Source organism: Mustelus asterias, unplaced genomic scaffold (genome assembly GCF_964213995.1).
Source record: "Mustelus asterias unplaced genomic scaffold, sMusAst1.hap1.1 HAP1_SCAFFOLD_744, whole genome shotgun sequence".
NCBI classification, from domain to species: Eukaryota; Metazoa; Chordata; class Chondrichthyes; order Carcharhiniformes; family Triakidae; genus Mustelus; species Mustelus asterias.
The window spans coordinates 189881-205629 of record NW_027590693.1 but is presented as its reverse complement, the minus strand read 5'-3'; the positions used below and the strand labels follow the sequence as shown (position 1 = coordinate 205629).

At 47.0% G+C, this 15749-nt stretch overlaps 1 long non-coding RNA gene across 1 annotated transcript; it reads left to right on the top strand.

Annotated features, from left to right (window-relative positions):
- The first annotated feature begins 3124 nt into the window (after positions 1 to 3124).
- LOC144487338 (uncharacterized) lies at positions 3125 to 14074 on the top strand. Its single transcript, XR_013496396.1, has 3 exons — positions 3125 to 3271; positions 9305 to 9472; positions 12201 to 14074. It is a non-coding gene; the product is annotated as an uncharacterized LOC144487338 (long non-coding RNA).
- The last annotated feature ends 1675 nt before the right edge of the window (positions 14075 to 15749 follow it).

Below are 15749 nucleotides of genomic sequence, written 5' to 3'. Positions count from 1 at the left end.
TTCTCTGACGCTCTGTGCCCTCTTCTACAAGCACATAAATTTCCATTGTTACTCACCCATCAAAGACACACACAAGCCTATGGTGCTGCCAGACTGACCACCATGGGACCATGATGTGGTGATGCCGGCGTTGGACTGGGGTAAACACAGTAAGAAGTTTAACAACACCAGGTTAAAGTCCAACAGGTTTATTTGGTAGCAAAAGCCACACAAGCTTTCGAGGCTCTGAGCCCCTTCCTCACCTGAAGAAGGGGCTCAGAGCCTCGAAAGCTTGTGTGGCTTTTGCTACCAAATAAACCTGTTGGACTTTAACCTGGTGTTGTTAAACTTCTTATCATGGGACCACCAGGATGGTCACTCAGTGTCGGCAGTGCAGCAGTCATCTCTGACTGACCGGAACCCTTCACAGAGAGGCTGACATGTTCCTGAAGATTGATGCTGCTCTCTGGACATTGCCAGTGTCTGGGTGGAGATGTTCTTTCCACCATTCCTCTTTCATCCTTATTCACATATCAGCCTGTAAGTTTAACGCTCACCTTGTCAGAACATATCAGGTTATTGATCCTTTTGCCTCACTGCAGCCACGTGCTGCCTGCTCAGGCCCTCGGCAGTTTCTATCCAGACTTGCTTGGGTTGATGTGACAGGTCTCCTCCTCCACTCCTGAGGGAACAGAACCTCCCTCCAAACCGATATATCCTTGAGAATTTCCAGGGTAGTGTCAGTGAATTGGGTTTAATCTGCCTTCTGCCATTTCAGCCCTTTGTTCATTAACCAGGGCTCCCTCACTGCTCCCTTCAGAGCCTTTAAAAGTGCCGCTGGCTGCCTTTTAATCTGGTGCCAGCTCTGCCAGAATGGGGCCTTCCCCTGCAGCCAGTGGTTAAGCTCTGGAATGCACAGTGTTTTGGGGGAAGGTGGGGGGACGACACTTAGTGAGTTGCTCATTCGGAGAGTCAGTGCAGACACAATGGGCCGAATGGCCTCGTCCTGCTCAGTCACAATACTGTGATTCTGCCTGTGCTGCCTGAGTGCACGGATTTCCCGAACCTGTCAGATATTAATGTGCCTGTTTGGTTATATGTGGAGTTGGTTAGTTCATTTGGTTTGGTGTTTAGAGTGTGATGTAGAATGATGCTAAATCTGAGGGTTTGGTCCTCTTACCGGCTGTGGGGTTCATGGAATCCCATCTCCTCCCATTGCCGCACGTTTATTAAATTGTATCCCTGAAGCTACATGTAACAAATTGTCTCTCTCTCTATTGGAGAGAAACACAAAGAACAAAGAAAATTACAGCACAGGAACAGGCCCTTCGGCCCTCCAAGACTGCACCCACCATGCTGCCTGACTTAACTAATACCCCCTACCCTTCCGGGGACCATATCCCTCTATTCCCATCCTATTCATGTACTTGTCAAGACGCCCCTTAAACGTCACCACCATATCTGCTTCTACTACCTCCCCCAGCAACGAGTTCCAGGCGCCCACTACTCTGTGTAAAAAATCTGCCTCGTACATCTCCTTTAAACCTTGCCCCTCGCACCTTAAACCTGTGCCCCCTAGTAATTGACTCTTCCACCCTGGGAAAAAGCTTCTGATTATCCACTCTGTCCGTGCCTCTCATAATCTTGTAGACTTCTATCAGGTCGCCCCTCAACCTCCGTCGCTCCAGTGAGAACAAACCAAGTTTCTCCAACCTCTCCTCATAGCTAATGCCCTCCAGACCAGGCAACATCCTGGTCAATCTTTTCTGTCCCCTCTCCAAAGCCTCCACACCCTTCTGGTAGAGCGGCGACCAGAATCGAACACTATATTCTAAGTGCGGCCGAACGAAGATTCTATAAAGCTGCAACATGACTTGCCAATTTATAAACTCAATGCCCTGGCCGATGAAGGCAAGCATGCCGAATGCTTTCTTGACTACCTTCTCCACCTGCATTGCCACTTTCAGTGATCTGTGGACCTGTACACCCAGATCCCTTTGCCTATCAGTATTAACATTTTATTGAGGACTATGGCTACTAACACTGTCCACACGGCAACATCACCAACTTCCAGTTGAAATATCGATACATTTCCAACCATTATTTTAGCAGAATTCTTACGGTGCACAATGAGGCCATTTGGCCCATCGTGTCTGTACCAGCTCACCAAATTAGCATTAGGAATTTGAGTCATTCTCCAGCGTTTTTCTCGTATCCTCGCTCATTCTTTATATTCAAATAATCATCTAATTCCTTTTTGACTGCTTCGATGCAGCTGACCTCCACCACACTTCCCGGCTGTGAATTCCAGACCCGAACCACTGGCAGTGTGAAAAAGGTTTCTCTCTCATCATCTTCAACCCCACCACACACTCCATTCCTGAGCCACTGACCATCCCATGTCCCTCCCTGTGACTCAGGGTAAGCACAGTAAGAAGTCTCACAACACCAGGTTAAAGTCCAACAGGTTTATTTGGTAGCAAATACCATAAGCTTTCGGAGCAATGCTCCTTCGTCAGATGGAGTGGTCTCTGTTCTCAAACAGGGCACAGACACAGAAATCAAATTACAGAATACTGATTAGAATGCAAATCTCTACAGCCAGCCAGGTCTTAAATGCACAGACAATGTGGGTGGAGGGAGCATTCAACACAGGTTAAAGAGATGTGTATTGTCTCCAGACAGTACAGCTTGTGAAATTGTGCAAGTCCAGGAGTCAAGCTGAGGGTAAGGACATGGGAATCCTGTGCTTTTCCCTTTCACCATCATCCTTTTTGTCGTTTAATCACTGCGGCACTTCCATTTTGTTCTTTCCTTGTCACCCGCCCATCCCCAGCTCCCTGTCACTTAAAACAATTTAATTCATTGCTAAGTTTCGCGAATTGAACCGAAACTAAATATGTTTCTCTCTTCACAGATGTTGCCTGTCCTGCTGAGATTTTCCAACATATTTTATTCATATTTCAGATTTACAGCATCAATAGAATTTTGCCTCCTGTATCAACTGAAGTTGTGTTTCTTGAATGTCCCGCGCTGTACATTATTATTGTTAATGACCTTATTCTTAAAAACAGTGTGGATTTACCCTGATTCCTGTTATTTTTCTCTCTCTGATCTCCAGTCTCTATGGTCATGATCTCACAGATTCTTGTGCCAAGGACCTGGCCTCTGCTCTCAGTACAAACCGCTCACTGATAGATCTGAATCTGCGTTCCAATAAACTGGGAGATTCAGGAGTGAAACTGCTGTCTGTGGCTCTGAGGAATCCGGAATGTAAAATACAGAAACTGGAGTAAGTAGCAGACTGTGTGAGATTGTGTTTATAATAACTGAATATTCAACAATATAATTTCACCACTGGTATTTGTATAAAAAACACTGCCCATTACTATTGGCGTCAGTTATGAATAAGGAAAACTGCTTTTCCTCTGACTCCTGTTGCTTCTCTCTCTGATCCCTGAGCAATGTGATGTCAGTCCCACAGATCCTTATGTTGAGGGAGTGGGGGAATAATGTTATGGTTCACCCTCTGAGGTCCTCTCCTCCTCCTCAGATGTGCACAGCTCTCCCCGGGCACAACATCCATTGATTAGTGAAAAGGGGGAGAGTGAGTGGATGACAGTAAATGGAGGACAGGACATGGTGGTGGAGTCTCACTGTTAGTAACAGATGTCAGTACAGCAGCGAGAGCTGAACTTAGTTCCAATGATCAAGATGCAGAATCAGTTTGGGTAGAGATAAGAATTAACAAAGTTAAAAGATGACTTGTAGGAATCTTTTATAGGCCCCGAACAATATTCAGAATCTCCGACACAGGAATATTAATGGGGTCTTGTAAAAACATTCTGCAATAATCACGGGTGATTTTAACATTCATGTACAAAGAAGAACAAAGAGCCATGCAGAAAGGATGTTTCCCCTTGCTGGAGGGTCTGAAACCTGGGACACAGTCTGAGAATAAGGGGCAGTTATTTAGGCTGAGATGAGGGGTATTTGTTTTCCATTAGAATGCTGGTGAATCAAGGAATGCAGGGATAATTCTGGAAATGGTGTTGAAGCAGAGGATCAGCCATGGTCACATTGAATGATGGAGTGGATTTGAAGGACAGAATGGATGACTCCTGCTCCTGTTTCTTAACATTCTTACTGCAATAGGAATGGAAGGTAAGAGTAAGAAGGTTTTGCTGAAGCTTTACACGACCTTCATTAGATCACAACTGGAGTAATGTGTATAATGTTGAGCTCTTTACTTAAAAAAGGATAGAATTGTATTAGAACCAGTTCAGAGAAAGTTCACTCGGCTGATTCCTGGGATGGAGAGGTTGATCAGTAAGTTTGCGGACGACACGAAAATGGCTGGACTTGCAGATAGTGAGGAACATTGTCAGAGGCTACAGAAGGATATAGATAGGCTGGAAATTTGGGCAAAGAAATGGCAGATGGAGTTCAATCCTGATGAATGCGAAGTGATGCATTTTGGTAGAACTAACGTAGGAGGGAGCTATACGATAAATGGCAGAACCATAAAGGGTGTAGATACGCAGAGGGACCTGGGTGTGCAAGTCCACAGCTCCTTGAAGGTGACGTCTCAGGTGGAGAAGGTAGTGAAGAAGGCATATGGCATGCTTGCCTTTATAGGACGGGGCATAGAGTATAAAAGTTGGGGTCTGATGTTGCAGTTGTATAGAACGTTGGTTCGGCCGCATTTGGAATACTGCGCCCAGTTCTGGTCGCCACACTACCAGAAGGACGTGGAGGCTTTAGAGAGAGTGCAGAGGAGGTTTACCAGGATGCTGCCTGGTATGGAGGGGCTTAGTTATGAGGAGAGATTGGGTAAACTGGGGTTGTCCTCACTGGAAAGATGGAGGATGAGGGATGACCCAATAGAGGTGTATAAAATTATGAAAGGCATAGATAGGGTGAACGGTGGGAAGCTTTTTCCCAGGTCGGTGGTGACATTCACGAGGGGTCATAGGTTCAAGGTGAGGTGGGGGAGGTTTAACACAGATATCAGAAGGACATATTTTACACAGAGGGCGGTGGGGGCCTGGAATGCGCTGCCAGGCAAGGTGGTGGAGGCGGACACACTGGGAACGTTTAAGACTTGTCTAGATAGCCACATGAGCGAAGTGGGAATGGAGGGATACAAAAGAATGGTCTAGTTTGGACCAGGGAGCGGCACGGGCTTGGAGGGCCGAAGGGCCTGTTCCTGTGCTGTTTTGTTCTTTGTAACTTTTATACTCGATGCTGCGGTCGATGAAGACAAGCGTGCTGTCTGCCTTCTTGACCACCTCATCCACCTGTGTTGGCACTTTCAGGGATCTGTGCACTTGTACACACAGATCCCTCTGTAGGTCAATGTTCTGATGTTCTTCCATTTACTGTATAATTCGCTTCTGAATTAGGTCTTTTGCAAGAATCAAATTGTCAAAAGTTGAATAGAAGATTAGTTCACAGAATCTATTCAAGCAATTTCCTGGAGAAGCACATTCCAGTGACAAACACACAACAAGCTGTTTTAGACATGGTGATGTGCAAATATGTGGCGTTTCCAACAAAAATAGATTCCTTTCATTTGAAAAACAGCAGCAGAAGTGTTCCAGCCGTTGCTAATTCAAGGAGTGTATTAGATTAAGTGAAGATGTGGCACCGGGGTTGGCACTGCTGCCTCACAGCGTCAGGGACCCGGATTCATTCCAGCCTTGAGCGACTGTCTGTGGAGTTTTCACGTTCTCCCCGTGTCTGTGTGGGTTTCCTCCGGCTGCTCCTGTTTCCTCCCATAGTCCAAATAAACTGTGTAGGTTGGGTGGATTGGCCATGCTAAATTGCCCGTTAGTGTCCAAGATGTGTAGGTTAGGGGGATTAGTGGCGTAAATATGTGGGGTTACGGGAACCCGGGCAACTGCAGATCTATTAGTCTGACATTGATGGTATGGAAATCCTATAATAATCTATAATAAAGGAAGTGATAACAGAACACTTTGAAATTAATGGCAGGATTAGACAGGGCCAACATGGATTTATGAAAGGCTGGCACGGTGACACAGTGGTTAACATTGTTGCATCACAGCCAGGGGCCCGGGTTCAATTCCAGCCTTGGGTGACTGTGTGCAGTTTCCACATTCTCCCCGTGTCTGCCTGTGTTTCCTCTGGGTGCTCCGGTTTCCTCCCACACTCCAAAGATATGCATGGTAGATGGATTGGCCATGGTAAAATTGCCCTTAATGTCCCAAGATATGTAGGTTAGGTGGATTAGCCCGAGTAAATTAGTGAGTTTATGGGGAGCGGACCTTGGTAAGTTACTCTGTCAGTGTGTCTCGATGGGCCGAATGACGATTCCTACACTAGGGATTCTATAGTTGCATGATTCACACACAAGAGGTTATTAAATAAAATTGGAGCACGTGGGATTGGGAGGAATATACCAGCATGGATTGAGAACTGATTAATGGACAGAAACAAGGAGTTGGAATAAATGGGTTACTTTTGGGTTGACAGCCTCTAACTAGTGGAGTACGGCAGGGATCAGTGTTTGGGTCTCAGCTATTCAGAATCTACATGAATGATATGGATGTGGGGATCAAATATAATATTTCCAAATTTGCGAATAATGGAAAACGAGGTGAAAATCTGAATTGTGAGGAGGATGCAAAGATGTTTCAAGGGGATGTGGAGAGGCTCAGGGAGGCTCCACAACTGGAGCAATGTGTACAGTGTTGAGCTCTTTACTTAAAAAAGGATAGAATTGTATTGGAACCAGTTCAGAGAAAGTTCACTCGGCTGATTCCTGGGATGGAGAGGTTTATTTTACGAGGGAAATTTGAGCAGATTGGAGCAATATCTATGAAAGTTCAGAAGGTTAAAAGGTGATCGCATTGAGGGGATGAGACAGGGTGGTTGCTGAGAGGCTGTTTCTTCTTGTAAGAGAGACCAGAACAAGGGGACAGATTTTAAAATGTAATTGTCAGTCCCTTAAGACTGAGATGAGGAGAAGTTTATTTTTTAGATGGTGGCTGGTCAGTGGAATTCTCTTCCCTGGAGACTAGTGGCGGCAGAGTCATTGAATATATTCAAGGCTGAATTCAAAATGATTTTGGATTGAGAAGCGAATCAAGGGTTACGGGGAAAAGAGTTGAGACTATAATTAGATCAGCCGTGATGGAGTATGCTCGAGGGGCTGAATGACCTTCTGCTCTTATCCCAATACGTCCTTCAGACTGCTCTCTCTGACCAGTGATGGATAAACAAGCTCTATGTTTTGTCCTCACCAGACGCTCTCCTGTGCCCATTCATTAGGCCACCCACTCAACCCATCTCACCAGCAGTAATTACCCACTCTGCCCCCAGGCCTTCCTGATCCAGCACTTCATCTTCCATTGGCGTAAGGATGGCAAGACCTGGATGTCTCCACTCTTCTTCACTCATTCCCTGATGATGTTTGCTCTCTTTCCAAACACATAAACTGTTACTCACCCATCAAACACATGCAGTAGCCCAGGGTTGTCCAACGTGTGGACCAAGGGGCGAATGTGACCTCGAAGCCCCTCAATGCGGCCCCCGGAGCGAGTTTCCAGAATCTCAGTCACACAGTTCAGTTTGAATGGAAGAATCTGCATGGAGCTGCTCCTCCAATCACATCCCGTTTCTTTCCCATGTTTGCTGCTGATAGGATTTTGAGCCAATCTGCAGCAAATGTGGGAGAGAAACAATTTGTGATTGATGAAGATTAAACTCTAATAATCATCTTTATTTATTACTCATTATTGTGCTCAGCAAGTTGTTTCTTTTCATATCTCAGTTTAGTTTTTAATTGAAATTTCTGCTGTGCCAAACTTTATCATTCTGAAATTTACTCATCGGCCGCTTGAGTGAGAAAAACATTGACGTGTGTTTGCCCAGTGAATATGTTGGTCAGCCCTGCTCGAGCCTATGCTGGTGGCAGCCTAACGGACATGTCTCTGACAGTCAATGCTGCTGCCTTTGCATTGTAAGAGTTTTAACAACACCAGGTTAAAGTCCAACAGGTTTATTTGGTAGCAAATACCATTAGCTTTCGGAGCGCTGCTCCTTCGTCAGATGGAGTGGAAATCTGCTCTCAAACAGGACACAGAGACACAAAATCAAGTTCCAGAATACTGATTAGAATGCGAATCCCGACAGCCAACCAGGTCTTAAAGAGACAGATAATGTGAGAGAAGGCAGCATTAAGCACAGGTTACAGAGATGTGTATTGTCTCCAGACAGGACAGCCAGTGAGATTCTGCAAGTCCTTTGCATTGCCAGTGTCTGGGTGGAGATGTTCTTTCCACAATTTCCCTCTCATCCTTATTCACATATCAGGCTGTGCTGCACTCACCGTGGCAGAACACATCAGGACATTGATCCTTTTCCACTCTGTAACCACGTGTCTGAAACCTGCTCACCTCCCAGCAATCTCCATGCAGACTGGCTTGTACCGATGGGATAATCTCCTCCCATCCTGAGGGAACAGGACCTCCCTCTGAGCCTGAGCAGCCGGGAGGAGCCCCTCCAGGGAGGAATTAGTGATTGGGGGGCAACCCTTGCTCTGCTTTCTGACATTTCAACCCCTCATTGAATAAGCAGAGCTCCCTCGCTGCTCCCTCCAGAGCTGCTGTGTTTGAAAGTCCTGCTGCCTTTGGAGATGGTGCCAGCATTGCCTGAACCGGGACTGCCCCGTGCCCGGGCTGCCTCAGTGGGCAGCTCCCCCTGCCTGCCAGCCGTTAATTGTCCACCTCTGACAATATCACCTTCATAACTCTGCCTATCCTGCCCACACGGACACACCACCCATTTCCAATCCCCGTGCTGGGACCTCAGAGCTTCTGGTAAAATCACAGCCATTATCTTCAACCTCACCACAAACTGCATTCCCAAACCACTGACCATCCCATGTCCCTCCCGAGCCACTCCGAGTAAGGACACGGGGATCCTGTGATTATGGTCCTGTCCCATCATCACTTTTATCATTTAATCACTCCTGTAATTCCAGTTTGTCCTTTCTTTGTTTCTTCCCCAGCCACCCACCGCTGTCACTTCAAACCTGTCAATTCACTGCCCGTTCCCAGTTCCAATGGAAGCTCAAACTTTACCCCCGTTTCTCTCTTCACATGTATTTAGCGAACCTGCTGAGCATTTCCAGTTTATTTATATTTCATTTTCAGCATTGAGTATTTCCTCATTCTACAGAAATGCAGGTTGTGTGTTTGGAATGTCTGATACAATACATTATTATTGTTATTAACAGTATTATTTAAAACACTGGGGATTGAGCCTGATTCCTGTTATTCCTCTCTCTGGTCTCCAGTCTGTATGAGAACGCTCTGACAGATTCTTGTGCTGAGGATCTCGCCTCCGCTCTCTGTACAAAACAGACACTGAGGATTCTGTCCCTGGGATCAAACTCCTTCACAGATCAATCTGTCCCTGCTCTCCGCCGCCTCATACTGACCTGCAGGAGTCTGGAGGTGATCTCGTGAGTGTTTGTGTTAATTTTTAGTGTAACAATTAAAATATAAATGGATTTAAAATATAAATGTGCCTGAATCTTCCAAGCAGCAGCAATGGTAAGCAGATTGCCGGTATGTTTAAAAATTCTCCCAACCTGAAACTGCTGCATATTTCTCCCAGGATCTTCAGCACTGCGACCCTGGGAGCTCCATCAGAGCAGACAAGAGTCGGGGAAGAGAGAGCGCACACCCTATTTACAGCACAGTGACCCCGGGGAGCTCCACCAGAGCAGAGTAGAGTCGGGGAAGAGAGAACACACACCCTATTTACAGCAGTGACCCCGGGGAGCTCCATCAGAGCAGACAAGAGTCGGGGAAGAGACAGCACACACCCTATTTACAGCACAGTGACCCCGGGGAGCTCCATCACAGCAGACAAGAGTCGGGGAAGAGAGAACACACACCCTATTTACAGCACAGTAACCCCGGGGAGCTCCACCAGAGCAGAGCAGAGTTGAGGAAGAGAGAACACACACCCTATTTACAGCACAGTGACCCAGGCGATCTCCATCAGAGCAGAGTGGAGTCGTGGTAGAGCGAGCACACCTTATTTACAGCACAGTGACCCCGGGGAGCTCCATAAGTGTTAGTTGATTGGGGGAGTGAATGGGTTGATGTGTCGCTGGATGAGTGGTTAGTCAGGGAGCTGAGAAGAGGTTCAAGGATTAGTTCTGGGTGTCGGGAGGGTGGTCGAGTTGTATTGTGTTGGGTTGGAGGGTTAATCAGCAGTTTGGATGGTGGCTGGGAGTTGGTAATGTTGTTGGGTGTCTAGTTAGATTTGGTTGCGTGGTCGGGGGTTGGGATTGGTTAATAGCTTTAGAGAGTAGTGGGTTGGGGTTGGTTCTTGAGTAATCCGTTTAAGTCAGAGATATAGTCAAGAATGTATTCAAGAGGCGGCTGCATATAGCACTTGGGGCGAACAGGATCAAAGGTTATGAGGAGAAAGCAGGATTAGGCTTTTGAGTTGGACGATCAGCCATGATTGTGATGGACGTTGGAGTCGGCTTAAAGGGCCAAATGGCCTCCTCCTGCTCCTATCTTCCATGTTTCTATGTCAGGTCAGGAGAAGTTGGGACGGATGAGGCCAAGTTGGGAGGTTTAGTCAGATTTGTTCAAGGGCTAGTGGGAGGTAGTCGGGCTGGAGGGGAGGGAGAGATGATTTACGGGAGTGATAGCCTGTCAGGGGGAGATACCAGCAGTAGCCAGGCCTGTGACACCACAGCTGGTTCTGCTGTGGGACAGGGTCGGGCAAAGAGCAAGCGAGCAGTAGTAATAGGGGACTCGCTAGTTAGAGGCACAGACAGGCGTTTCTGTGGCTGCAATCGAGACTCCAGGATGGTGTGTTGCCTCCCTGGTGCCAGGGTCAAGGACGTCTCTGAGCGATTGCAGGACATTCTTAAGGGGGAGGGTGAGCAGCCAGAGGTCGTTGTACATATTGGTACCAACGACATAGGTAGGAAAAGGGATGAGGTCCTGAAATGTGAATACAGAGAGTTAGGCAGAAGGCTAACGTGTAGGACCTCGAAGGTAGTAATTTCAGGGCTACTATCGGTACCACGTGCTAGTGAGAGTAGGAATAGGAGGATTAGGCAGATGAATGCCTGGCTTGAGAGCTGTTGCAGGGGGCAGGGATATAGATTTTTGGATCATTGGGATCTTTTCTGGGGAAGGGCTGATCTGTTCAAGAGGGATGGGTTACATTTGAACTGGAGGGGGACTAACATCCTGGCGGGGAGATTTGCTCGAGCAGCTCGGGAGCGTTTAAACGAGGTTGGCAGGGGGGTGGGATCCAAAGCAGTAGGGAGACAGAAGAGAAGTTTGAGGACAGCACGGAAGTTAAAGAGAGCACATTAATTAGTAAAGGCAGTGTCAGTAATCCTAGTACCAGACACATCAGACAGAAGCAAGACAGAGAGCAAGGGAAGTCCAGATTAAACTGCATTTATTTCAATGCAAGAGGCCTGACGGGCAAGGCAGATGAACTCAGGGCATTGATGGGTACATGGGACTGGGATATTATAGCAATTACTGAAACATGGCTAAGGGAGGGACAGGACTGGCAGCTCAATGTTCCAAGGTACAGATGCTATCGGAAAGATAGAACAGGAGGTAAGAGAGGAGGGGGAGTTGCACTTTTGATTAGGGAAAGCATCACGGCCGTACTGAGAGGGGATATATCCGAGGGTTCAGCCACTGAGTCTATATGGGTGGAACTGTAGTTTCGGGTTTTTTTAAAAAAAGGGTGGCATGGACAAGTTGGGCCAAATGGCCTGTTTCCATGCTGTAAACCTCTGTGACTCTATGAGTGGGTCTAGTCAGATTGTGGGAGGTGGAGTATGGGGATCAGTGGGAAGTGATTGGGGGACTCGGGTGTGCTATTCAGGTATTAGCCCAGGTGGTGAGCTGTCTAACATTACCTGAGTAACTATCCAGGTAAACTTTGTGGATCTGTCCCAAGTATCTGACTCGAACTGCAGCAGGGGAGTTCCCCAATAGTAGTTAATACCTCTGGGACAATTCCCAGGTAGATCAGTGCGTCAGGACATCCACAGGGTCCCGATGCTCATCTTCGGATGTGTGTCTGGTCTCTGGCGATCCAGAGACCAGAAGGTTTGTCCCATTAACTCCAGTCTCCTGTTATTTACTCTGTTGTTCAATCTGTTTATTTCCTGTTTCATCTTTAATCTGTTTCAGGCTGCAGCAAAATCAGTTCAGTCGAAATGGAAAGAGACAGCTGGAGTCGCTGCGGGAATCCAGACCGGGACTGGAAGTGACAGTGTGAACATTTCAATCTATAAACATTGCTGCTCCACCGGTTACAGTGAAATCCTGAATTGTGAAGATCTTCGACAGCTCCTTCCAAACCCTTCATTCCCGCCCCTCTCCCTCCCTATTCCATCAGCCCTTCCAGCCTGGCACTGATTTCCCTGCTTACCTGGTTTCCCAGCTGGAAAACTGTTGTAGTTTTAGTCTCCACATTGAAGGAAAGATTGCTGCAAACCATTGTTTAAGCAGCAATGTGTTGTCAGTGTTCTCAGCAACAGAGTCTTCAACCTCCTTTCAAAATGGAGCAGCAGAGATCATTCTCCAGAGAGAGAACAGTGTGTGTGTGATTCTGACAGTACCCAGCAGGGGGCAGATTGGTCAATCTTGTCAGAGTTTCCTCTCTGTCTCTGTGAATGAATTAAAGGCTCCACCAGCCTCTCCTCAAAACCTCTTTCACTATCTGGTGATTAAAGTGACACAATGCCACCATCTGCTGGCGGCTCACAGCTACTGCAGGCGCTGCTCTCTGTGAGCCTCAGACAAGTTCAGTAAGTCCCATGTCTGTATCTGGGAACCGGTTCCTGCAGCGTGAATATTGAACAATATTGACAGGGATTGGAGTTTGCAGCAGGATCCCCGGCTGGTGAATTAACCCTTTTATCACCAGACACTGTACATGAACTCTGTTCCCTCATTCCCTATGGGAGATATTGTCTGGAGATTGTAGTTGGGGATGATCTCAGACTGTAATGTGTACATTTGGTGCAGTTATCAGACACTAATCCCATTCAGAATGGGAGTGGGTAAACTCTGCTGCACTCTGTAATTCCTGTTTCCAAGATAACACACCTGCACCTATTTCCAGACACACAGACACAAACTGACACCCACGCACTCACAAACACAGACAATTGTACACTCTTATCCACGTACTGACACAGAGAGAAACACAGAATCTCTCTTAAATACTCGCAACACGCAGCCATAAACCCACAGAAACGCACATCACAAACCACTATCAAGCAACAAACCCATGCATTGCAGCGGTTAATGAAATCGCAGCGCTCTGTAACCAAATAACATTTAAGTTGGACAACAAGTGATAACATTTCCTCTGAAACAGACATCCCTCGAACGAAAGCAACACAGGAACACTGGCGCAGCATTGCACAGGATCAGAGCCTCGGAAATGCAGTTTCCTCTTTCCTTGTTCCTTATATCTCACTGAGCAGATACAGAGCGAGAGCATAGAAAGGTAGAATTCACAATTTCACTCTGTTCCTGCACACTCACCTCAGCTTTATTTAATTTCTGAATGTATGATTTATTTTGGATTATCCCAAAGATCTCAGGACAGATGCATGATGTCAGATATTACCATTATTTATCAAACTGTTTATTTTGCCATGACAGATATTACCTGGTGTTTGTCGGATTGTTGCTTTTCATCCATCTACAGTTGCAGATGCCGGTGCTGAAAAGTGGGTAGAAATTCTACACCATTAAAAGCATCACATTGGATCGGGGAAATTCTTCAAAGACTATGAATTAATCACTTTCAAATTAATATCATTTCTTCAGAACAATCTCCTCGCATCACCTATTATTTCAATTTAAATTAACTTTGTGTTGTCTGGTCTGGGCTAGTTTTAACTGAATACTGCTCAGTTTGTGACATGATCTGTGTTATTGAGTCTTGGAACAGAAAGGGTTAGTGCTGCTGCTCTGTAATTGTAATGGATATTCCTGATTTTATAATATGTATAACTGTAGTTATTTACAATTAAATGCTTATTGGTTAATTAGTTAAATGCTAATTGTGAATCATTGGAATGCTGAAACTAATACATACACAAGCTAATAAAGAGCGGGGGACTGGTGTTAATAATTGTGTAATAATAATAGTGTAAATAGTGTAAATGCTAACAGTGAGCGTGAAACTGAAAAGACCATAAGATACAGGAGCAGAATTCAGCTATTCTGATCATCGAGTCTCCTCCACCATTTAATCACGGCTGATAAGTTTCCAACACCATTCTCCCACCGTTCCCCCATAACATTTGATCCCCTTACCAATCAAGAACATGTCTATCTCTGTCTTAAATACACTCAATGAGAGAGTGAGTGAGCAGAAAGAGTGAGGGAGAGGGTCGGTGAAGAGCGAGTGAGGGGGAGTGAGGTTGAGGGCAGATGGTGTGAGGGGAGAGCGCGATGGGAGATCGAATGAGGGGGAGAATAGGTGAAAAGTGAGGGAGAGAATGGGGGAGGGAGAGTGAGGGGAAGATAGCGCATGAGGGATAAGAGAATGAGAGGGGAGTGCGGGGGACGCAGGGGGAGGAGAAGGGTGAAGCGGAGAGATAGAGGGGACGGAGTGAGGGGGAGAGAGTGGGGGATGAAAGTGAGGAGGAGAGAGAAGAGAATGAGAGGTAGAGTGAAGGGGAGAAAGTGAGCGTAGATGGAGTGAAGGGACGGAGTGAGGGGGAGAAAGGTGAAGAATGAGGGAGAGAGTCAGAGGAGGGAGAGAACGGGGAGAGGAACTGACGGGGAGAGAGTCAGAGGAGAGAGTAAGGGGGAGAGTAAGTGAAGAGCAACTGAGGGGAGAGAGCATAAACGGGAGAGAGGTTGATGGGACGGATAGTGAAGGGGAGTGTCTGAGGCGGGATAGTGTGACGGAAAAGACTGAGGGGGAAGAGAGTGGAAGGTCTGAGGCGGGATCGTGTGACGGAAAAGACTGAGGGGGAAGAGAGTGGAAGGTCTGAGGCGGGATAGTGTGACGGAAAAGACTGAGGGGGAAGAGAGTGGAAGGTCTGAGGCGGGATAGTGTGACGGAAAAGACTGAGGGGGAAGAGAGTGGAAGGTCTGAGGCGGGATCGTGTGACGGAAAAGACTGAGGGGGAAGAGAGTGGAAGGTCTGAGGCGGGACAGTGTGACGGAAAAGACTGAGGGGGGAAAGACACTGAAGGGGAAGGGAGAGAGTGAAGACAGAGTGAGGAGGAGAGAGAGGGGAGGGCGAGTGGGGAAGTGAAGGGAGAGAAACTAAGGGATGGAAAGTAAATGGGAGAGTGTGAGGGCAGAGACTGAGGGGGAAGAGAGTGAAAGGGAAGGAATTGAGTGAGGGGGAGGGAGAAATTAAGTGAGGAGGAAGGGAGTGAGGAGAAGAGAGGGTGAGGGGAAGAGAATCAGTGGGAGAGGGAGTGGAAAAGAGGGGAAAGTGTGAGGGAGGCAGATTGTGCAAGGGGGAGAGATCAAAGGTTCTAGAATGTGGGTCGCGAGAGGGAGGGCAAGAGTAGGGGGAGAGAATGAGATGGAGGAGGAGGGAGGGGGAGAGAGAGGGCGAGGGCGTTTTTTCACTCACTTTCCTGCAATCCTTCCCCGTTGCTCCACCTATTTGCTTCTGTGTTGCATCTTGTAATAAAGTCGAGGAAAACCCCAACGTGATTTGTTGTTTTAATGCGGGGGGGTGGGGGGGGGGGGGAA